The sequence below is a fragment of the Lactuca virosa genome, chromosome 2, assembly GCF_052849685.1.
Source record: "Lactuca virosa cultivar CGN04683 chromosome 2, Lactuca_virosa_CGN04683_v6, whole genome shotgun sequence".
Classification (NCBI taxonomy): Eukaryota; Viridiplantae; Streptophyta; class Magnoliopsida; order Asterales; family Asteraceae; genus Lactuca; species Lactuca virosa.
The window spans coordinates 241,483,767-241,509,056 of NC_136427.1; the positions used below are offsets into that span (position 1 = coordinate 241,483,767).

Consider the following 25,290-nt stretch of genomic DNA (forward strand, 5'->3'; position numbering starts at 1 on the left):
TCAATTGATCTATTTTACAAAGTAAAGATCATAGACAAACATAGTATGCATACTTAGTGTATGGCATGACTAGTGTTTAGAAAACATAGTGTACATGCTTGGAGCATGGGACAACTATTGTTTTAAATTCAAGTATAAAGTTGATAAAACCGAAACAATGAATAATGAGTAATCAGTATGGTGATAAATAAAAGTGTTTATTTATATTCATAGGGTTTGATACCATATTTGATTCATTTATTCTTGTGTTTCACTTTGCATGTTTTGACTTCCAGAATAACTAAGTCGCTCTTCCTGAATGATTAAGTTATTCAAACCATCCACAGTCGGTCATATGTTGGAAGTAGATATGAATCAAGACTGTCATGGGTTGGTTTGTAGAGGTCCAAGTTGGTGGACAAAGTGGTGCTACAACACTCATGAGTGCTCATAAGTTCTGAGTATTGGATTCAACCCGCGCTCATTTGAATCACTTTATGGATTTTATCACGAGTGATCATGAGACGATTATATCTTATATTCTTCAAACCTAGAGATATGAGTTGTTACTATGAGTTGGTTATACATTGATTGCACGAAAACGCATTGGTAACTCGATGTTATAAAACGTGCCTTTGTGTATGATTCAACAAGTAGTAGAACAAGCCATATGAGTCGAAGTTTATCCATTCCTTTTACCTTCGGGATAAAAGCGATATCTGTGGGCCCCTCGATGATTTAAAGATGATACATGTGAGTGCTTGGCCAAGCCAGGACTGATTTGATTTGTTCAATCAGTCAGTCATCATGAATCGGAAATCGGGAAACAACAAATGGACAGAGAGAATGATTGATAATCCATGTCTCAGTCCATATGATATCTAGAATGGAGGAATATATGATCCCTTATCTAATGGACAAGTCATTGACAAAGGTCAGAGTTCATCGACAAGGTCAGAGTTCGACAGAAGCTTTTGAGAGCTACGATTGCTGATCGGTTCCTGAAGTCATACGCAATAATAGTTTTAGACTTATCCAAGTGGGAGACTATTGGATTAATGTCTAAGTCCATAACTATAATTGGTAAGACTTGACTCGACCCGACATGGTCCATTTGGGTTGCATGGCATCATGCATTTGGATAGACTATAATGAGAGAAATAACACTTAAGGTTGGTTAATATATTATAAGTTCTAATATATTAATACGGTTATTTAATTAGTATTGATCAAGAATTAATTTGGAATTAATTAAGTGATCAAAAGGAGACTAATTAAATATATGGGTTGATTATGTAAATCATTCATTCTTATATATGTGGGCTTGTGATCCAAGATTCCTTATGTTGGACTAAGTCCATGGGGTGACCCATGGATACTCCATAGAGGTTAAAATCCATGGAGCATAAGGAATGGGTAAAGTTATGAGTTACATGGTGTAACCCTAATAGCCACCATATAAAAGAATCCCATGGCTCAAGAAATCGTGCACTAATGTGTGAGTGTGAGGGCTAGACGATTTTAAGGAGTGTTCAAGTTTCTCTCAAGTTATTCCAAGTGTATTTGGTGTTGTGTGAACCATTTGAGGTGTCACACTTGGGGCACTAGGCACTCAAGCTTCATGAAGACATTCTACATCAAAGAGGTATGTATTCTATCTTGTTATATTTATTATTTTGTATGCTAGATTAGGATAATACCTTGGATGTTCATAATTGTATGTATAATAGAGAAAACATAGATCCAAGGTATTTAGGGTTGCATGTACACTTAGGAGTGTTAGAATGCTCATAACCCAACAGTAAGGTCCCTTAAGCCCAAAGGTCCAAGCTTTATCAAGCTAGAGGAGAGCTTTTATGCTTAGGACTCTAAATGGAACTTGTTTTGTCCTTTCAAGCCCTAAGTGCCATGCATGGGTGTAAAGCTTGCAGCTTTACGTGGTATCTCAGCCTTGGGAGGCTAGATCTAGAGTTTGGGGTTGTAGCTCTGCCTTAAAACATATGAATGAGAAAATAGACTTAAGGGACTCGCCGAGTTGATGAGCCAACTCGACGAGTCGGTTAGGGTTTTCCACGACGAGTCTGGACATGAGTAACTCGGCGAGTTGATGAGACAACTAAACGAGTTAAGTTGGATTTTCGCGACATTTCTAAAGGAACGAAGGGACTCGATGAGTCACATAGATGCACTCGAAGAGTCGGGTCAACATGGACTGTTGACTCGAGTGTTGACTTCGGTTGACTTTAGGGTTTGGTCAAGTCAGGGAATATGGAGACCATGGAGGGGTAAAATGGTCTTTTACCCATCCCAAGAGATTAGAGAGAGAAAAATAGCTTGGTTTATTTAGAGTTGTGATGTAAGTGTTAATTGGAGATAATTATCATATGTGTTAGGCGGAGGCTAGATCGGTGATTCGTGTACGAGGTTTATTTGCTTGCTTACGAGGTGAGTCTTCTCACTATACTTACCTTGAGTGGTAATTTTTTGTGACCGGAGGGTTTTGTGTGCTTACACTGAGTATTGTGATATCCTGCATTATGCCTTTGTGATTTATGTTGTGTATTATGCTGAGCTTTACTGAATTAGGACCGGAGGGTCCACCCGAGTTGTGAGACCGGAGGGTTCCACTGAAACACATCGACCAGAGGGTCTTATTTGAGATATAGCCATGAGAGGCTAATAAGTTATGTGTGGTATTTTGGGGAACTCACTAAGCTTTTTGCTTATCGTGTATTGTGATATGTGTTTCAGGTACTTCTCAGGATCGCGGGAAGGCGCCGGCTTGATTGTTCACACGAGATGGAGTTTATGTTTTTTTGAGGATCCTGGATTTTACCAAAAAATTTATGAATTTGTGTTTTTGACAATTTGACAATTGTGGTTTTTGGAAAGTGATATTGAGGATTATGTGGTTTTGAAAATGAAAATTTTGTTTGAAAATTTACGGTGTTACAAGTGCTACTCGTGCTACTCCTGGGTCTTGGAATAGACCAAGATATCATCAATAAAGACTATCACGGACCGATCCAGCATTGGTCTACACATGCGGTTCATGAGATCCATGAATGCGACAGGAGCATTAGTGAGCCCAAATGGCATCACCATGAACTCATAATGACCATATCGACTTCGAAAAGTTGTCTTCTGCACATCCTCATCTCTGACCCTCATCTGATGATAACCTGATCTCAAATCAATATTGGAGAACCAAAATGCACCCGGAAGCTGGTCGAAAATATCATCAATCCTCAGGAGGGGATAACGGTTCTTCACCATTACCTTATTCAACTCCCGGTAGTCAATACACATGCGATGAGACCCGTCCTTCTTCTTCATAAACAAAATCGATGCTCCCCAAGGCGAACTACTCGGCCTGATAAATCGTTTGTCTAACAGCTCCTGTAGCTGTATAGAAAACTCCTGCATCTCGGGAGGAGCCAACCGATATGGTACTTTGGCTATCGGAGCCGCACCCGGAACCAGGTCAATCCTGAACTCCACTTGCCTCTCCGGAGGTACCCCAGGAAAATCCTCCGGAAACACATCAGGATAGTCTCGCACAAACGGCACATCATCCATGGTCGCCTTACCCTTATCCCGAGTATCAATGACATAGGCGACAAAACCTGAGCAACCCTGATGAAGATAATGTCTAGCCCTCGCTGCAAAACACATAACCGGCCCACGCTACGGTCTCTCACCCTGAATCACCAACTCTCCCCCACTTGGGGTCCGAACCCGCACTAGCTGCTGCTCACAGTCAATCACTGCCCCATTAGGGATCAACCAATCCATGCCCACGATGACCTTGTTCCCACGCAGAGGAATAGGAACCAGATCAACTGGATACCGCTTGATGAAATACTGGAGAGTACAATCCCGATGAACTATCACAACCCTAACCGTCCTATCATCAATAATCTCCACATCAAGAGGACGATCCAGCTTCCCCGAAGCTCCAGCAAATCTCTTGCTAAGCGCAAGCAACACAAAAGATCGGGTAGCCCCCGAATCAAATAATACCATAACAAAAATACCGTTCACAAGGAATGATCCTAAAATAAAACACATAAACATAAGCAACAATTTAATATAAATAAAGAGATAAGGAGAAGATACATACCCGTCACAACATCGGGAGCTGCACGCGCCTCCTCTGCCGTCAGCTGGAAACCCCTGCTCTTCGTCACAGGCGCATCTGCCCGGCCCTGACGGCTGTCAGTAATCCTCAAAGTAGCAGGAACAGGTGCTGACACCGGTCCTACTGCAGCCAAACTCGGATATTGGGCCTTCTTGTGGCCCCTCTGATTGCAATGAAAGCAAATCAGGTCTGATCCCTGGGTGGTGGTAGCAGTACAATCCCTGCTATAATGACCAGTCCGGCCGCACTTCAAGCAACCACAACCACCACCATTACCACTTCTACACCCACCCTCGTGCGTCCTGCCGGACTTGCCACAACGGCTACGGCCCTGATGGCCCCTCGATCTGGAATCCGATACCTTAGGCCTCTTTCCCGAACCCCCTAGTGTCTGAACCTCATTTGGCTTCCTCTTCCTCTCCATATCTAGGTCAATCTCCTTCTCCCTGGCTCGAGCGATCATATCCTCCAACGTCTTGCAGCTGGATCGACTCACAAACTGTCGAATGTCGCTCCTCAGCATCTCATGATCTCGGGCCTTCTTCATCTCCTCGTTTGCCACATACTGCGGAACCAGAAGCACCCTCTCCCTGAACATCGCAGTGATCTCAACCACCGTCTCAGTAGTCTGGCGGAGATCCTGGAACTCCCGCGCCAGCTGCTGCACCTCAATAATCAGTGCAAACTTCGCTCGAAACCTGGTCGAAAAATCATCCCAGGTCATCCCATCAACAACATCATCTCCCACAACATTACCCACATCCTCCCACCAGTCTCACGCCCTGTCCTTCAAATGGAAAGAGGCTAGTCTGACCTTGTCCCCCTCGGGACAACGACTGGTGCGGAAGACGTTAGCAACATTTTCTAACCAATGCCTGCTCGCAATAGGGTCCTTCTCCCCATGATAGTCTGGAGCTCCATATGATATGTAACTTAGCATATTCGTTTATTAGTTCTCATGATATGTAACTTAGCATATTCGTTTATTAGTTAGTTGAAGCTAGTTAGAACTTCTAAAAGCACAAAGCAAGCAGCAAATCAAGTATCAAGTATAATAATCAAGCATAACCTAATCAGGTCATCCTATCACTGACTGATCAACACTAGCATGCAAGTCTAAGAGCTCATACAACAAGCATACACAGGCATCTCTCCTAACATTCTATCATGCACAAGAATTGAGCAGATCCTTAGCCCTAACTAGCATGTCGTTTACATATTCACAAATCAAAACATATCAATAACATGTATGGGTAATTTGGGAAAACTTACTTGAGCTCGGTCGATTGCATGCACCACACCCTTTATCTCTTTTTGAAAGTCATTTTTATAAAGCATTTTTTTTCTTTTGAAAATCCTACCAAATCCTTAATTTGATTTCAAACACACCCGAGAGTGTGACCGAATCCCTCAAACCAAGGCTTTGATACCAACTTGTCACAACCTAAAATATGGTCCCAAAAATTTCATTTTTAAAATAGGTAAAATAGTATTTCCAAATATCATCCATACATCTCAAACAAAACCAATGTATCAAATGTTATAAAATCAGAGTAAAGTATCATAAGCGGAACCTCAATGGTGTGTGCGATGCAGTCAACCCGAGCTCTTCCCCTTGCAACCGGAAGTACCTGAAACATAAACTGAAAACCGTAAGCACAAAGCTTAGTGAGTTCTACAAAATACCCCATACCAAACATAATAAATCACATACTTGGCCCCCGCCCGACATCAGGCCTCGCCCGGCATCGAGCCCCCGCTCGATATACAAATATATTATTCTCAGGCATCGCCTGTCACTGGGCCTAGACCACTATACACATACAATCAATATCACATAATCATGCTAACACATATAGAGATCATAAACAATATCATATGTTCCAGTCCTCAGGCCTCGCCTGGCATCGAGCCCCGCCCGACACGCATAGCAGCACATAACACATGCAAGGGTCTAGCAGACTTCTAACATCCTAACATAATCAATAAGGGCCGACATTGGTGCCTTAGACCCGCTAAACCCAGTAAGGAAACTCACCTCAAAATCCGAACGATAGCTGAATAGGTCTCGGCTCCTAATATCAGCTATACCTGCCACCTAGTAGACAAACAGTGACCAATCCTTAAATACACCTCAGATTACCTCAAGTACCCCTTATGTCATACTTGGTCAAAGAAAAAGGTCAAAAGTCAAGGTCAACAGTCCGTGTTGACCCAACACGACGTGTTGTCCTTCAACGCGTCGTGTTTCTCCATCATCTACAAAGTCGGGAAAACCCAAGCCAACACGTCGTGTTTACTAATAAACAAGCCGCGTCCGACTGAAATCCAACAACTTAATACATTAAGCTGCCTTCATTGAATCTAAGAGCTCCAAAGCTCAGATCTCGACCAAAATGATATCTAGAAGGGTAAAGTTTCCAACTTTACCCCTAGGGACCACCAAAATAGGTCCAAAACCCAACCCCTATGCATAATAGAGTGAGGGCTTAACCATTAAGCACTTAATCTTCAAAGACATAGCCCCAAAATTCAGATCTGACACCCTAGAGCTGGAAAACCACGTAAAGTTGCCAACTTTATGTTCATGCATGTCAAAGAGAAGCTCTAAAGCTCAAGAAGGGCTTAATAAAGGACTTAATGCATGCATGAGACCTAGAATCTTATAAAGCTTGCACCTTTAAGCCAAAGGAGGTCACAAAATGCTCAGATCAAACAGGACAACCCATAAAACAACTTAACTCCTTAGACAACCCAACAATGAGCCAAAAATCATAGCAAAACCCCATAAGAGAAGATCTAATCAACAACAAGCAAGGTATGAACTTGATACCTCAAGGAGACTGCAACAAGTGGTGAGATTATGGATCTATGGCCTTCCTTTCAAGCTAGGCACCTTCAAACTCCAAAGCTCCTTCAAATGCACACGAAAATCCACAAGGATTCACTCAAAACCTCAAGAACACCACCAAGAAAGCTCAATACTCGATTTAGGGTTTTAGGTGACAAAGGAGGCTGGTAAGGAGGCCGGTCAAGGGGACATAAGGCCTTTAAATAGGGTGCAACACCCTAAAAATTAGGGTTTCCTTCCCAGCTACCAACACGCCGTGTTGGTTCATTAACCTCCATGGCCAAATACATCTCGACACGACGTGTCCCAAAGAGAAAACATAAATAACTTGGAATTAAAATCATACTGGGAAATCAAGCGTTACATAATGTCATGTCTGGAAAAACTGAACAAAGTTGCCCCAACTTCTAAATTTCCAATAACCAAATACATATTCCAACTCGAGCCGAACTTGATGATAGGTTGACGCATCCATGCACTTCACTGATATAACCCGAAACTTCTAAAGAATTTCCGCTATTGATGATGAAATAAATGACAAACTATCTAGGATGCACTGACAACTAATCTAACGATTTACCGAACCCACTACAAACCACACATGCCATCATAATCAACACCACTACAAACCACTGCACTACTGAACCAAAACCCACGCGGAGCTGAACATACATATCTCTGAAACTGATTTACCGAACGACAACTGCTCAATTTAGACTATAAATAGTAATCCGTACAATGAGCTAACAAATCCCTCAATAACCAATACCCAACCTGAGCAATCCTAGTGCCTCCTCATCTATTCATTGGCATCCCAAAAGGAACCAATGGCTACAACGAGCTCTCCTTTAACAGCTTCTTGCCGTGAAGACGACTCTTGCATTCCTGAACACATACCACTGATGGCAACTTGCTCTGCACATCCGTCTTGACCATTCCCGAATCAAAGTCTTGCATTCCCAAACCACAGATCCCTATGAACCATTCTTCTGATACCAAAAACTCAAACACATCGATGATCCGCTAAGCAGAATACCCTGTTCTCCCCCACTTAGGGTTCAAACTACCACCAATTAATATTGCAAACCGAACAAATACTCAAACCAGATAATCTAGACCAATAGTATCCCTAATCACCTAAAGCAATCAATTAGAACTTGCCCTGACTATATTCAAAGAAAGCAGACCCTTGATCTCATCTCAAGGCAATCACACCACAAGGATCCTCTTGTGCATTCCCATACTGCCACACATACTGCCAAAACTGCAATTATGTCTACACCCCAACTCTGAAGGTCACAAGTCTTCTCTATCTTTCCTTTGAGCACAACCAACTGGAAGAACATAATCTCGCCATAGAGAGTGACATTCCAATCCATCTGTAACTACTCAACTTCCAGCCGTAATCCTCGAGTTGATCATAACAATCGCTTCCTTGTTGAGTCACGTGACTCAACTGGAACTGCCTCGAGCAAGGCCCTCGAGACCTCGAAACTAACTAACTCACCTAGGTCTACACCATTGAACCCAAACTGACATGACCACCAAGGCCCAAACAATCACCAAACCCATTCTCATGCCTGAACATCCATAACCAAAGATCGTCAGATATGGAAACACTGCCACGAATCATGATATCAAACCATGTTATCCTCCTCAGTAGTCATCTCAACAGTCCCTCTCACAGTTTTCAACGCTTCAGTTCGCTCCTCGAACTTGACAATTAGCCTGCCAGTGATCCGATCCACGATACCATACAATTCTTCCTGCAATATGTATGAGACCTCGAAACCAATAGCGACGACAACGGACGCAATACCAGTGACACGAAGCAATATCGGCGACATACGATGAGGGAATAGAAGGTGCATTTTTCTTGAACTTTAGCGGAGACACGTTTAGGTCTTTAGCGGCAACTTGTGTCGTCGGTATAGGTTTTGTGCATTCCACGAGTACCCCACCCATTGGATTAGAAAAACGATCGAACGACTGGCGTTTAACAGAACGTGAAAACATGGATTCGGGTCAGTAAGCATTACCGACGACACCAATAGCGGTGACAAGCACCTTTAGCGGCAACAAATTGTTATGTCACCGCTAAAGGTCTGTGTCGTCGCTATTGGTGTCATCGGTAATGGCTATATTTCTTGTAGTGAATAGGTGGCTCTCACCACCCAAAACTCAAGTGCTTAGACCTTTTATCTTTTCATCTTCCCAACTTCCTCATCCATGGATCAAAGAACAGAATTCATCGCCTATCTTCTCCACATCTATTTTCGGAAAACGCTGCAAGCAGACAGCCCTCCATCTTCTTCCTTTCTTTGTCGCCTATTGTTGTTATAAGATCATACCCAACCAACCGATCATTTCCTCCATTTTCTTGATTCACGATCATACCACCACTAGCCCTGATTCACGATTATACCACCAATGGTATTCGCGAATACCCCATCTAGTTTGTGAATGTGCACCGGAGAAGCCCTGATCCACCAATACCCCCACACTACCAATAAATTTCTCCCCCATGGTAATTTACCCACTACCACTATATTGTGCCTCTCATTTGAAGATGAATCCCATCTCCACCATCATAGTCGAACCCATCTCAATCGATGTCTCGGGGACAGCATATCCTAAGGCCTCCTTCCAAATTATCTCCCTCTTCTCTCTGCAATCACTTCAAGGATTTGAAAATTCGAAATCACATATATAAAGAAAGGAAGAAGCTCTGGTTCGAAAATACCTATTGAAATCGGAACTAAAGTGTACCCCATAAATTTAGTTGTTTATTGAAATCGAAACAGAAGTTCGACCTCATGAACACAACAAGGGTTGGAAAACTTGGAAATAGTAAGGATGGAATTCTTTTTTTTTTGTATTTTGGAATCGTTTTTTCTAGGTTTGAAATCAAATGATTTTTGTTTTCTAAATCTGATTCATCTTGTAGGGTTGAAGATGGGATTGATGGTTTTGGGTTGAATATATCGACGGTGTTGGTTTTTTTTAATGACTGCAATTCAAAATCGGTGGGGGTGTGGTGGGTTGGGTTGGGTTGTAATGGCAAGTAGAAGACGAAGGAGAATAAGTAATTATATGTATAAGAGATAATTCTTGATTTCGTGACTGAGTGAGACAATCGGTGGTGGTCGTTGAAGTTCTTGTAACAAAAAAAAGAGGAGGGTGAAGGAATGGGGATGGGATGGTGGTGGTCAGAGTTGTTTTAAGTTCTTTCCTTTTTGCTATACAAAGTTACTGATACATACATTCATACATACTGTAACGCCCGCAGATTCGGGCTAGTCAATTTAGAGACAATGAGCGTCAAAAAATGACTTTTTGTTGGAAGATTATTTAGAAGGAGTAATCTTAACCAAGTTATATTATATGTCACAAGGGTTCCGTACATATAAATAACGCCGAAATCCGAGTTATAACGAAGAAGTTATGACCCGTTGAAGTTTTACGGCAAAACCGGCACAACACCGGGAATCGTAAAAAGTGAATTTAAGATCAAATACTTTCTAGCCTTAGCGATCTAAAGGAAAGTCGTAGTATATTTTAAACCGAGAGTGTGCATAAAAATAACGTCCAAATCTGACTTCGTATGAGGAAGTTATGATTTTTCTAAGATTTGGCGTAGTAGTGCACAACCCGAAATTCGAATTTTAGATCGGTCGATTTTTAACCAAAACAGTCTAAACGATAATTGAATATCTCATTAATAGGAGCTCAACGATAAAAAGACAGTAAAAAATGGAGCTCGTATGCGAAAGATATGGACGAAACTTAGTCCCTACTCTTCGAGCGCGGCGAATTCGATACAGTTTTGTAAATCTAAGATAGAATGAGAATTAGCCGACGGGATCTAAATGAAAGTTGTAGTACTCGTAAATACCAATCCGTGGATATAAAGAACGTCGATAATAGAGCTCGTATGCAAAAGATATGGACGAAACTTAGTCCCTACTCTTCGAGAGCGATAAATTCGATACAGTTTTGCAAATCGGAGATAAAATGAAAATTAGCCGACGAGGTCTAAATGAAAGTTGTAGTACTCGTAAATACCAACGCGTGGATATAAAGAACATAGAAAACGGAGCTCGTACGCGGAAGATACAGACGAAACTTAGGGCCTACTCTACGATAAAACCCTTATAAATAAGAGATGAACTCTTCATATTTTCTTCACACCATACGCCTTTCTTTCTCTCTCTAACTTCTCTCTAGACTCCCTAAACCCCCCTAAAGCCTAGGAAACTTCCCTAGCGCTAGAAGAAAGCCCCAGAGCGCACGAAGGCTCCGAGAAAAAGAGCTTTTCGGCTCGGAAACGCTGCTCCAGCGAAGCCCGGTTTTTAATAAAAACCCGTTGTAAGTAAGATACGCCTACCCTATTTTAAGTATAGCTTATGTTTAAATATAATATTGTTATTATGATGTAACACCTTATTTGGATTGAAAAGTATTATGCATGGACTCGGCGAGTTGGAGGCCAACTCGTCGAGTAGGGTCGTGAGATCATGAAACGCGGATCGGGACCGACTCGACGAGTCGAATGTCGACTCAGCGAGTCCAAGCTGTTTAAAGAAAACCCTAAATTTTTGGTTTGCCCCTATATAAACGTCATTATCCCCCCCCCCCGCCCCAGTAGCCTCCCTTAGCACCATAGAAGAACGTTTACAACCACAAACCCTCTTGTGAGTAAAGCAAGATCAATTGGGAGCTTATCCTTGAGATTTTGGGGAGGATTCCAAGCTTGAAGAAGAAGTATCAAGGGGAAAACACTAGATCTAACATCTAGTTCGTCTTGGGCATTGATTTGAGGTATGAATATGTTACCTTAAGCATAAATTCTATTTGAGAGTTATGACCAACTTTGAGAAAATGGAAGCAAGCTTAGATATGGACCTATCACAAGGATAAGGTTCCAGATCTGGACCTTCTTAGGCCCCAAATGTCATAAAGTTGCATCTTTTATTGAGCTCATTCCCTCTCCATGCATAAGGACCTTGTTTGAAGGCTAGTTTTGGTGTTATGGCCTTGTGAGGCTATGCATGCACGTAAAGTTTGCAACTTTATGTGATATCTTCACTAGGAGAGTTTGGATCTGAAGTTTGAAACCTTAAATCCCACTAGAAAGAACCGATTACGTGGGAACTCGTCGAGTCCCTCTGATGACTCGGCGAGTCGAGAGGGTTCACGGCCAAGGGTTTACGGCCAAGGGTTCACGGTCAGGGGTGTACGGTCGGTGGTTTACGGCCGTAAACATCAGGAACTCGACGAGTCCCTCGGGTGACTCGGCGAGTCGATGAGTAAGCAGGGCCCGACGAGTGACTGTTTGTACTCGACGAGTCAAGGTCAAAATGGACTGTTGACCTTTACTTTGACCAGGGTTGACCCTGGGGGTATTTATAGGATTATGTTGAGTTTTTACTCATTGATTATAGACAGTTTGGGAGGAGCAGCGTGGGATATATCCGACTACATTTTGGCAGTTCAGCCTGTGAGAGGTGAGTCTTCTCACCATACCAATGGGTCTAAGGCACCAAGGCCGACCCATTATGTGATTAGGTTATATGTGATAGTCATTATGTGATTTGATATGGAATGTGATTCGTTATGATATGTGATTGTGTGTTTTGCATGGAAGACCCCGGGGGGAGCCTGTGACATTGGATATAAGACCATGTGGGGTAGCCCATGGCATTCCTAGGTAAAGACCATGTGGGGGAGCCCATGACATTGGATATAAGACCATGTGGGGTAGCCCATGGCAGTCCTAGGTAAAGACCATGTGGGGTAGCCCATGACATTCTTACAGGTTTTATGTATGCATGGTTTATGTGATGTGTGTGTAGCTTTAATTAGCTAACAGGATATGTGTATGTGTATTGTGTGTGGTATGCTCTGGGGGACTCACTAAGCATGTCGCTTACAGGTTGTTGATTTGTTTCAAGTACATCTGAGCCCAAGGGCAAGGGCAAGGTGTGATGGCGCGGCGTGCGCTCTATCTCTCTTTTACTGATATGTTTTGGGGACACTCTGATGAATTAAATGAGTTGTAATGAATACCGATTTGAAAACAATTATGTTGGGATTTCATGGATTATGCAAACGTGTTTTATTAATTTAAAAATGAAAACTTTCTTTGTAAATTTGGGTCGTTACATATGAACCTAGAAATAATATTTATCAGTGATTCAAAGTCGTTATACTAATTGATCTACTTACGGGAATGATGTCTAGGCTGTGATTTAGTGAGGTGTTTAAAGTGGGATTTCCAAACAGTATATTTCGTATACCAAACGAACCCTACCTCCGATATGATCCTACCTGGTTGTTCCTTACTTGATAGATCATGAAAGTAGACTTTGATTTAATGGTGAATCTAGACTAATAATTAGTCGCAATAAAGATTTGACTAAAACTTAACGATAATAATGTTAGGTTTCGTCAAAGGAAAATAGAATCGTTAGAAGCGAAGTGCTGCCCGAATTTGGAATCACCACCTTAACAAGTGAGTGCATAGTTACTTTCATCTTACACATAGATATGAAGTATTTTATATAAATTACGTGCTATGTGTGTATACTGTCTGAATACTTGCTGTCTATGCTGGATGAAACGTTTTATACATGTTTTAAATGATCTAAACTGTATATGTATTTTATATCTACAAAATGTGTTGGGTAAAACATGGGTAGATTAGAGGTGAGATAAATGATGAGCGATGAAAGATGAGATAAATGATGAGCGATGAAAGATGAGATGAATGATGAGCGATGATATATGAGTGATAAAATATGGTGCGAAGCGATGAGCCAAAACGATGAGCCAAAGCGATGAACCAAAACGATGAGCCAAAACGATGAGCCAAAACGATGAGCCAAAGCGATGAGCCAAACGATAACCCAAGCGATGGCCCCGTCATCTAGCAGAGTATGGATGACAACCACGGACTATTCTAGACAGTCTAGTGGAACACTAGCAGGCTCGCAACCTGTCGGTGTTGTGAACGATGTGTTCACCCGGTGTACTCTAAAAACCCATTGACAGTTATTACGAGTGGACTCTCGAAAACGATACTGTCAATAAACGAGATAAACCCTGGCGACTATGCAGACTTAGTGCCGATTCCTTAGGATACTCCTTAGGAATGAATGAACGAAGAATAGCTGAATCTTAGGGTAGATCCTTAAGAGTAAAGAAGATAATGGGGATGGGTAATTGGGTTAATTGTTTGATGTTTAACATAATAATTATATTATTGTGGGTTGAAAACCCTATGTACTCACCAGGTTTCCCAACCTGACCCACTCAAGCTTATTTGTATCACAGGTGTCGATATGAAGCTACTTTACACTGAGGGATTTAAAAGAGATGTAGATCACTAGTGTAAATGAATGTAAATTCTGTTTATGCTTATGTTTATATATTGACGATGACATCTCAAATGTTTTAAAATGGATAAAAATACATTTCTTCGGAAATGCTTTGATAACGCATTTATCATGTTTTACTGGGAACAAATTCTGCAACTCTTTCTTTAAAAGGTTACTCTGATTTTCAAAATAAAGCATAAACAAATCGGTCTTTTCTGGCCGTGAAAATGGGGATGTCACAGTTGGTATCAAAGCATTAGTTTAAGCGAACTAGGAATAAAGAATTATTTCTAGACTTAAACTTAGAATGCTAAGCGATGATCGTGAGGAGTGTGTCTAATATATTTTAGGAAGTATGCCTGAATAGACACAAGCACTAGCTTAATTAGGGAAGATGCCTAAGATGCTTTTATGTGCTTAATAATTTGTGATGCTTTATGCTATCGTTTGATCGGATCTATGGTCTGTTGCCGACCGGATCTGGAAATTTTATGTGTTCAGATTTCTAAACGTTTAATTACGATATTAGAACCGACATATAATTTTTCGAGGTAATAAGGAGGAATGCGCGTCTAAACCTTCCTATATCTTTAAACTCGTCTCGATACACCAAACGACTGCTTTGGTGTGCAGAACATCATGGTGAAGACTCGTAGTGAATTGAGTAAATGGAGGAAATGAGAAGGCTTACGGTACTGAATAGTACCTATCGGAAGATATCGTAAGAGTGATATCTTGCCTTTAGAATGCGTCTAATAAATAATACGTCTAGTACGGGATTAGCAGAAAGAAAGACTTTTGGTATAATCCATCAAGTTATCCCATCGTCTGACATTTCCATCACCAACCGAGTTGAAGCAGAATTGATGATTGAAGATATGCATGGAAGAAGTCATATTAGAGTCTAGAGAAAATTATATGATTGTTTGGACACATTTGTATGTGTTAAAATTGTTTTTGTGATAATAACTTGGAGAACTGCGAGACAATACTTGGGACGAGTATGAGTAGGTGTGAAAGGTAGCAGAGGCCTATACTACCGGAAGCACATGACTCACACTTGGATAAGGGAAAGTCACAAGGTTACCAAGAAGCTAGTAATTGATTCCGTTTTGTTCATGTCTGTTGTTACCATCGTTTCGGTAATGACTAAGAAGATAATTGTTAATCCGACCCTAGTGTTCATATCAAATCGAGTCTGAATAAGATGAATATGTTACGTGGTTCAAAGTACCAAGATCGATGTAGCATCTGACTTAAGTCAGAAGATTGAAGTGAAAGATAATCGAAGCGATCAATAGAAGTATCGCAACTGTTGTTAAGGTAAGAAGCTTGTAGCTAGATGTGCTACATGCTAGAATGTGATTATATCACGTTAGAACATGAAGGAAGGTATATTCCGTTATGGAATTTGACTCTAAAATACCTGAATCTAAGCGTTGCATCATACAATGAGAGGTCATTAGAACATAACCCATCGTTATGTTACAATAATCAAAGGAAAGAACTTATCTTAAGTTAAGTCTGTCAAGAAGGAGCAGGAGTCTCCAATAAGGAATCGAGATTGTGATTTGAAGGTCATGATTGGAAGACTAACGTGAGATAGAGAGTGGGTGCACGATTAATTTTACAATACACACACACACACAACTCCTACGACTAATTTTGTAATTAAATATTTATTTATTAATTTGTCGCTAAGGCAATGGTTGTGTCATCGAACCCTTTTTTTCTTGAAGTATTGTATTTTTTGTTCAAAATTGTTTATCATAGATAAAGTTGGAATAAATATAAGTTTTAATTTTTTTTTTTTAAAAAAAAAACAAAGATATATATGTTTTTTAGGCTAGAATATGTATAAAGATGTTAGAAGACTTTTAGTTCATATTTGTGCCAAGAAGATGACATACATACCTTTTTAGGTTTGCAGTCTTCTAAAAAATATACAGTTTGCAAGGGTTAATACATGTACGTGGTCTACGCCACATGGACAAAAAAGATTAGAAACTCATATATATATATATATATATATATATATATATATATATATATATATATATATCATATCATACTATATTATAAAGGAAACATTTTTCCTTTCACCACATTCATTTGAAACTCCCATGCATTTTTCCTTTCACCACATTCATTTGAAACTTCCATGACTTTTCAATTTCTTTCTAATAATAATTATAAGTTGGTTAATAAGGTTAAATAAATATCAAACATATAGTGTAATCATATATAAACTAAATTTCATTATTAAAATAATATATTTACTTCTACTTATTAAGTGATGTTTTTAACTTTTAACATATTATACTTAATTTATTAGGTTTAATATATTGTTGGATGTAAACCATTATCATTTTAAAGATACAATTTTGGAACAATTTGTATAAAATACATAAATTATTAATTTTAATATAACATTATAGGGTTAACTTAAATATAAATTTTAGTTTAACTTAAACAACCCAAAGAATATTTTGTAAATAGTTAAAAGTGATTAATTATAGTGTTTTTCTAATAATAATTATAAGTTGGTTAATAAGGTTAAATAAATGTCAAACCTAAAGTGTAATCATAAATATACTAAATTTCAATTTTAAAATAATATCATTACTTCTACTTATAAAGTTATGTCTTTAACTTTTAACATATTATACTGAATTTATTAGATTTAATACGTTGTTGTATGTAAACCATTATAAGTTTAAAGCTACAACTTAATAACAGTTTGGACAAAATACTTAAATTGTTATTTTAAATATAACATTACAATGTCAACTTAAATATAAATTTCAGTTCCACTTAAAAAACCAAAGAATATTTTGTAAATAATTAAAAATGATAAATTGTAGTGATAAATGTAAAAACTAAATTGTAATCTCAAGTTAACTAAAATATTTCCTAAATATATTTTTATAATCGTTAAAAGTTTTCAAATAAGTTGCTTAAAATAACTTAGAATAACAATAGTTAAAAATAACTTCATATGAATGATTATATTGTTACCTTTAAAATCAAAAAACAATGTTTCAAGTTTTAAATAATTATAATGATAGAAATTAAAACATTAAGTAAATAAATTTTAAAAAACTAATTAACAATAACAACTATAAATAACATTAAACCATATATTATATTTAATTTTATTCATTTGTAACTCGCGGGTAGAAGTCATTCAAACGATTGAGATTATGCAGTTATAATAGATGTATATATTATCATATAAATTCAAAATAATCAATATACTATATCAATTTAGTATACGATTTATTATATCAAATTTAACAACCTTATTGCTATATTAAAAAAAAACATATATTTGTAAAGACTTCAACTATATAGGTGTTTATGCGCAACGCGCGGGCATTCGCCTAATATATATATATATATATATATATATATATATATATATATATATATATATATATATATATATATATATATATATATATCAACACAAACATATGCTAGTTAATTTCATCGCGTATTTTTGTCGCGAGTAGTTAACACCCCTATATTTAACATAGATGGCTTATTATCGTTGACTCTAATTAATATGCTCTGTTAATTAACATGGACGTTAGGAACATTGCCTGTTCCATTCATTTTCCGCCATCTACGGCTTCCCCAACCTATACGCATGTTGCTCACCGCCATCGGCTTCCAATGAAATGTCACCATTCTTCCCTATCACCGTCTCTCTGAACCGATCCCAATTAACATTGTCCTTATTTCATTCTTCTTCTGATGGACATTTTGGGCTTCACCTTTTCCACCGCCTCTTCAAGGTTCTGTTGTGTTCCTCACCTAAGAGGTTCTTTGACTTTTTGTTGCTTAACAGAAGAAAGATTGAGGCTGACAGGAGGAGTCAATGGAGCTTTTGTTTTCCTCCAAAGATCTAATTAAATGTGTATGCAACTTCTTGAAAGAGCACATTCATCATCATCTTCTCCAGGTAATTAATATAACCGTCCAAACTATTACTCTTTCTCTCAAGGTTTCCAACACCGTCCCTCAATTTCCCAAAGAGGATTCATCAACAAACCCCCAATCTTCCATCAGAGATTATCGCATGCTGCTACCGGACCTTACATGTACTTCTATCCATTTTGTTGTTTGTCTTCCTCCAATCAATCGACGATTGTTGCCAACCACGATAGACTCACGCTATTGTTTCTGGAGTTGAGAAGTGACGTTTGGGGATTCATTTGTGCGGAAGGGAACGGTGAAGGCAAGCAATTGCATGGCAAGGAAAAACAACAACAGGGAGAGATTGAAGCTAAATTTCTGCTTGCCTTCATTTTGAAGGTATGTACATATGGTTTCCAAGTTCTGAACACACAATTTTGAGCTTTCTGTGATCATTTTTATAAGTTTCCATACATGATTTATAGGTTTCTGGTATCAATTATTTGATGTGCCAATAGTGGTTCGGGAATGAAGAATCAACGTATTAACGGTTAATCCTCCCATTAAGTCATGCATGTTATTAATTTGCAGATGATTTCAATATGATTCCCCCACTCTTAAGACTAGAAATCAGAAAGCTATTTGCACAGGTATTGCAATTTCATCCCGGTTTATTTTTAGGTCAATTTGGCATGCCAATTGCCATGTGTTCGATAAAATGTTTAAGATAATCAATTTTATAAGTTTCTACACATGATTTGTAGGTTTCTGATATGAATTATCTTATGTGCCAATAGTGGTTCAGGAATGAAGAATCAACGTATCAATGGTAAGATTTCAATCCACTCTGCATATGAAGACGAAGGTTATTGTAAGTCTATTCAGAGCATCACCTGCCACTGATTGAAGGTCTGCCAAGAAAAAGAACATTATGAAGCAATTGAGGAGCAAAACATGATTTGGGAGTAAATGGTGAAGCTGACATACCTTACACTGTCTGGTGGTAGTGAAAAGATATACAAAGACCGAACTTCCTTAGATGGAGAAGAAGTAAGTATTTAGTTTACAAGTTTCTAACGATTAGTTTTCACAAGCCTTATGTTTTTTCTTTTAATTATTTCGATTGACCTAAAATCGTAGATATGTAAAAACTAACCTCTTTTTTGTTTTTTTTTTTTTGGCATTTCACGAGATGTGAAAATGGTTGTGACATTAAAATAGGGCATTTAAAACAATTAAATTGAAAAGGTCAGTTATTGTTAAAGGTGTGGACATATGAATTGCTAAACAGTAAAAATTAAATATTTTAAAAAATAAATGGTCTTTGGATTCAATAATATCAGGACCAATATTTTATTTTTCACGTTTTCTTATTTGAATTAGAACTAGTAGGAATTACATGCGCCATTGGCGCTAGATTGGATCAGATTTACCTAAATGTTGATAAATTTTTGTTTTGTATTTCGTTGACTTCACTTTAAAAATGGTGATGGTGATGTGTTAAGTAGAGAATGATTTTCATTTGTCTACAAGAGTCATTTATTTTGAACTTAATTTTGGAGATACAGGTATAAATATGCATTTGTATAAGAAAGCAACGTAATGATACCCTAACTGAAGTAGCAACAGAATTCAGAAATATTTTGAATTCTTTTTTCCGGTATTTTTTTTATTTTATGACCAACATACCCTAAACCCAACAGAATTAACCTTCACTTTTAGCTCTAATTTTACCCCTCTAACTTCTCTTTCTTGTTTCATTGGCCTTTGCAAGAAACAAAGATAATAAATGAAGGGGTATTTTGTCCCAAAATAAATTTACTGTTAAGAAAAAAAACATTAAATAAAATAAAAAAATCAAAAGGATACAAGAAAACAACAGCTTAGTCTCCTTGCAAAATCCACAATCACCTCAGCACAAGACATTAAAGAATCATATGCATCTCTCTGACTTGTACTAAAAGAAGAGGTGGAGTTGCAGACACCCCACAAACAATAAAATCTCAATAATTTAAGCATTGGACGCCCTTAAATACTCCATTTGATCCACTAATTCTTGCAAATCCCCATCCCAGAACTAAGATTTTGGAATCAGTTAAAGGGCAGGAAAGTAATTGTGAAACATTTACCTTAGGATAATTGGTAGTAAGTAGAACCCATGATTCATAGACTGTTTGTGATGAGTTATCTGGATCTTTAAGTAGTTTGAACCCACGTTTAAAAGACCATAATACCCTCATAAACAACTTTTTTTTCTTTACCTGTAGTAAGCACAAAAAAATATAGTAAGGGCCACCCTGGTTCAAGCAGTTGGGATGCATGGTGAAACTCAATTTCAAAACTCAATATCAACTGGATGGGGTATAATTAAATTTCATGGGTAATTGGAAACCTATTCTATTAAACTGTCATCAATTTCACTTCACCTGTCGGGAAATTGAATGACCTACTATCCATCAATGTAGTCACAACCTTAATTTTTTGTTAGTTCATTTATGTGACATAAAAAAGTTATGTATTTGAATAACCTGCTATAATTGATCCGATGCAACGCTGTTGGGTGGTGGTACCAAGCAACCGTGCCAGTATTGGGGTTTCAGTCCTTCAAAGAGACATGACAGGTGATTAATGTCGGGACAACAAAATCTCATTAGATTTTGTCAGTATAGAAACACGTAAATTATTTTGGGAAAACATGGAATAAGATAGGGATATAAGCAATTGAGCACAAGAAAAATCCGATACCATCTATTGCAGTCTATGCGAACTGCGCCACCTCAAGCAAAAAGGAAACATCGGTAACCCGTACCTATTCCGTTGTTTCATCGGACCATAACCAAAATGAATTCCGTCAAACTGGAACTCCAACGAAAAAAAATACATAGCCAGAAACGAAAAAAGACAATCAATTTCACAGAAGTGTAGAAGTGTGTTGGACAAAAAAACGTAATACCTAAAACCAGAAGTGAAAAAAGAAAATCAATTTTGCAATCGACCTTCATCTATCTGAAAATCGAACAAGCTTTCTACACGTGTCTTCCAGTTGTCGATACTGTGTAATTGAAAAGATTCAATCGATGGCGTAGCCAATCTTAAGGCAAAAATCAGAAATAGGAAAAATGGTTTAACCTACAAAGTTTTTTCCGGTAGTCTCCGGCTATGGCGCTGATTTCTCCGGTGGTGCATCGGCGGCCGCCCTCCCCTTTTTTTCGTTCCCGTTAACACACAACACAGAGGAATCAAGAACCGCAGTCCCTTTGCGTCCTTACTTTGATGACAAAGGTGACAACTTTTCGAATGAGCGGGTGGGAAAAGTAGATGAAAGTAGTAGAAGGCGGTGGAAACAATTGGAAGTCATTGGGAAAGAGAGTCGGTGTGTGAAAGAAGATGTTGAGGAAGTTAAGTGTAAAATCCAAGTGTCAAAAAAACAAAAAATAAAAGTCCCGTGTGAATTTAAGAAAGAGAAAAAAGGTACTGTTGCCCAACAACGTTTTAAGCTTTAGTATATATAGATGTACACGAACATGGTTTTACTTTCTTTTAAGGAAAAGAAAAAAGCGAATAGGACGCGTGGAGGGTATATAGGTTCATCCTACTATTCCGCCATTTCCTCTTCCAGATTCAATTGCATGTAAGGATCTGAAAATGCCGTTTGGGATTCGGAAGAAGTTGAATTAGGGTTTTTCAGTTTCTTTCACGCGTTAACATAGACTTATCGAAGTATCAACGCGCGGCGCATCAGGTTTTCCGCTCATCCCCACTCAGTTATCGGATATCAGTAAGTAGTTCATACGTTCGATTTTATCCGTCTTCGTATCTGGTTATGTCCAAAACATTGAAGGAGATGCTCGTTGGTATTGCCGTCGGATATGGAAACCTTGATTGTTTAGCTTGAGATCAGTACTCACTCACCTAATATGAGTTTTGGTGAATCATATCGATATCAAATTTGTTTTTATTGCATGTTTTGATGTGGTTATACTTTCTGAGTTCTCTTAATTTGAAGTTGAGAGAACCATGATTATTGTTTCTAGATGTCCTGAATTGTGGTTTGCTTCAGGATCAGGTAATTCTTATTTTGAGTTATACTAGATGTTACTATGACGTTCCAGGTATAGAGTACACTTTATTTGGACATTTAGAGACACGCAACTATCATATCTTATATGTAGTGTCCTAATATTTGGAAAATAGCAATTACAATAGCCTCAGTTGTATGCCAAGAGCATAATTAAGAAGTCCCAAAATGATTAATAATCTACCTAGTCAACTAAAATACAACTAGAAATATCAAAAGGGTGCTATTAAATTCTCAACACACAAAAGATATGTCTCTACTTGCCTGATAAAATACATGCCCAAAAGAAACAAGTGTTAAACTTAAAGCCTAGAAAGAAGAAGATATCATTATACTTACCTAAGCAATGTAAATCATATCTAATATAATTAAGTAAACCACAATGTAAATATACCTCTCTAAAGTGATGGACTGAAATCAAATGTAAGATTTAGGCTTTGGGGTCTAAACCAAGTTGTAGATCTTAATTTCCATCATGTAGATTTTAGATAGAGTTGGGTAAAGAGTCATTGCTAATGTTTTTATGATGTAAAAGGAAGGAGGGTTTGTCACGGGTGGCGTACTTTTTGAGCTTCCATCACGTGCTTTAATTTGTGTACTTCACTAGTTGATGTCCGTGGTTTCCTTCACTTGTTTACCACAATGTCCTTGAGGTTGAAATATGTAAGGGTTAAGCTCTCATAGATTTTGAGAACACGCTTTGTACAAATGGGATTATTTTCTTAATGTGTGTTCAATGAAATGTTCATGAAACTGTTCCCATATCTATATTATGTAAATTGATTAACTCATTAGGTGTTTAGCTTATGGTTTCCCCGGATTTGAAAGAAGGATGTTCTAGTATGAAGGGCAAGTGTTTAACGTAGGTCAAGGTGTTGATTAGAGGCAAACCGAAGATAACAATGAATATTAGAATATGATGAACAATGCTAGTGATCAGTGGCGGATCCAGAACCAATAATTAAAGAAATCCACTTTGTATAAAAATTTAATTAATTAATAAATCTTAATTTTCAAGTGTTTTGTTTGTAAGTAAAGTGGGTGGCAAAAATCTTAAGTGGGGCATACACTTTTAAAGTGGGTTCCATGACTGCATGCGCCACTGATAGTGATTAAAACCCAATATGATCAGAATAGATGTAATTCTAGTTTGTAATAAATCTAATTAATGATTTGGAATTATTGTAATTTATGGTGGTATGGTATCTTGATGAATGTAATATTGGTAATTGAGGTATTTAACTAGCTATCTCTGTCAAATTCACAGGGTGTTGCACTTGCACAAAGGCAGCCCCCTTCAATCTAGTAAATTGAATACTAGAGTTCATGTTAACAAAATATATGTCAAGCTTGTTCTCAAGACCAAGTTAAAATTTTAATGTGTAGAAATCAGTAATTTGTATAACATAATACAATTTAAAAAATCAGAAGTCAATTCGTAATTAAAACCGAACAAACATTAAACAAAATGGAGCCGTCTATGTTTTCTTCGTTTCTATATACAATTTGGAATCATGTTTGTGTCTTCTTTGCTTCGATTTCTATCTATGATATTTGTCTGTAGTTTAAACTTTGGTCTTTTTTTTAGTTCTTTACAGGGGCAAAAGTGACTGAAAACTCCTTGTATTTTTCATGTAGTTACAAATTTAACATTATGCAAATAAATAAATATGTAATAATAATAATCCAGTAAGATGAAGCATGGGCCTGTCCCTAATTTGGTTGTGGTACTTTTTCTCAAGGAGACAAGACAATGACTGGGAGACAGAGTTCTTGGACTAGGAGTGGAGATTTTCCATATTATGCTTTATGTCTCCTTTTTCTTCATCTTCAAGGCAAGGTTTTAAGAACAATATTTGTATGAGAGAATATTTGAAGCATGATTTATTTGTATGCATGTGCATTACTTAAAACAATATTTGTGGTGATGTTTAATTAAAAATCTTGTTCCTAGTGCATTGCCTTTTTTTTTTTTTTTTTTTTTTTTTTTTTTTTTTAAGAACACTGGATACCCTTGTTTAAAAAAAAAAAGGTGAATCTGCCATTCTTTTCAAGTGCCAGTTATATAAGTGCCTTTCTTATATTTTTTGTAATGTGAAATGATTTGAGATGAGTATTTCTTTGCAGATAGATATATTTTTTTTTTTTGTTTTACTTCCTAAACATCACACATTGTTTAGAGAGGTCTACATAAGGATGGGCCCACTGGGTCCAAAAGTAGGTTCAGTCAGAACTCAGAACTGTTGGCTCTAATGCTCCTTGACCAATCCATGGTTTTGTGTTTTTATTCTTAATATATTACTTAACTTTATTTATGATCAATTTGAAGCTTACGCATGTGGTCTAATAAACCGTGTTAGCAAGTAAAACTTACCCATGGTTGCATTGGCAATTGATTTAGACCTGTTATGATAGTTTTGTCTGTTTTGGAAGCAACAATTCATGGCCAAATGGGTTTACTTATCAATTATTCTAGTTGCTTATGCTTTCCAATTGACTCCATCACAAGGCATGTATCATGTATGTTGTTGCAACAATTTCATATTTTTAATAATCCAGCTAATTGGTACCAGATCAATCTGGGTTATACCAAGTAAATGCAAGAAATAGCAACGTACTTCCATTTATTGTACATTATAGCATCCCACTTCCATTTCTCCCAGTTTGCACTTTCAAAAAAAAATATGAAGGCATTGTACTTTCAAATTTCTACTCGCTTATAGCGTTGTAGTTTCAATTTTTTGGTTATTAGGACATTATACTTTGAAATATCTACCCAGTGAAAAGTGTAGAATGAAATGAAAGTAGGTTGCTATTTCTTGCATTTAAGTTCATATGTTGGGATTCATCCTCCCTTTGTTCATGTCCAGCCTCTTGTCTTTTAAAAACTATCCAGAAATTTGGCTGCTGCTGCTTAAGTCATGTAAATTGTAAGGAGACT

General features: G+C 37.8%; 1 long non-coding RNA gene across 4 annotated transcripts; it reads right to left on the minus strand.

Moving 5' to 3' along the window:
- Window positions 1-18,924: 18,924 nt before the first annotated feature.
- On the minus strand, window positions 18,925-21,642 carry LOC145160622 (uncharacterized). 4 transcript variants are annotated; one of them, XR_013738172.1, is made up of 5 exons: window positions 21,401-21,642; window positions 21,225-21,323; window positions 21,017-21,127; window positions 20,800-20,873; window positions 18,925-20,532 (listed from the first exon to the last, which is right to left on the minus strand). It is a non-coding gene; the product is annotated as an uncharacterized LOC145160622 (long non-coding RNA). The 4 variants fall into 4 exon arrangements; XR_013738170.1 differs by having other exon boundaries at window positions 21,405-21,641; XR_013738173.1 differs by having other exon boundaries at window positions 21,268-21,323; window positions 21,401-21,640.
- Window positions 21,643-25,290: the final 3,648 nt, after the last annotated feature.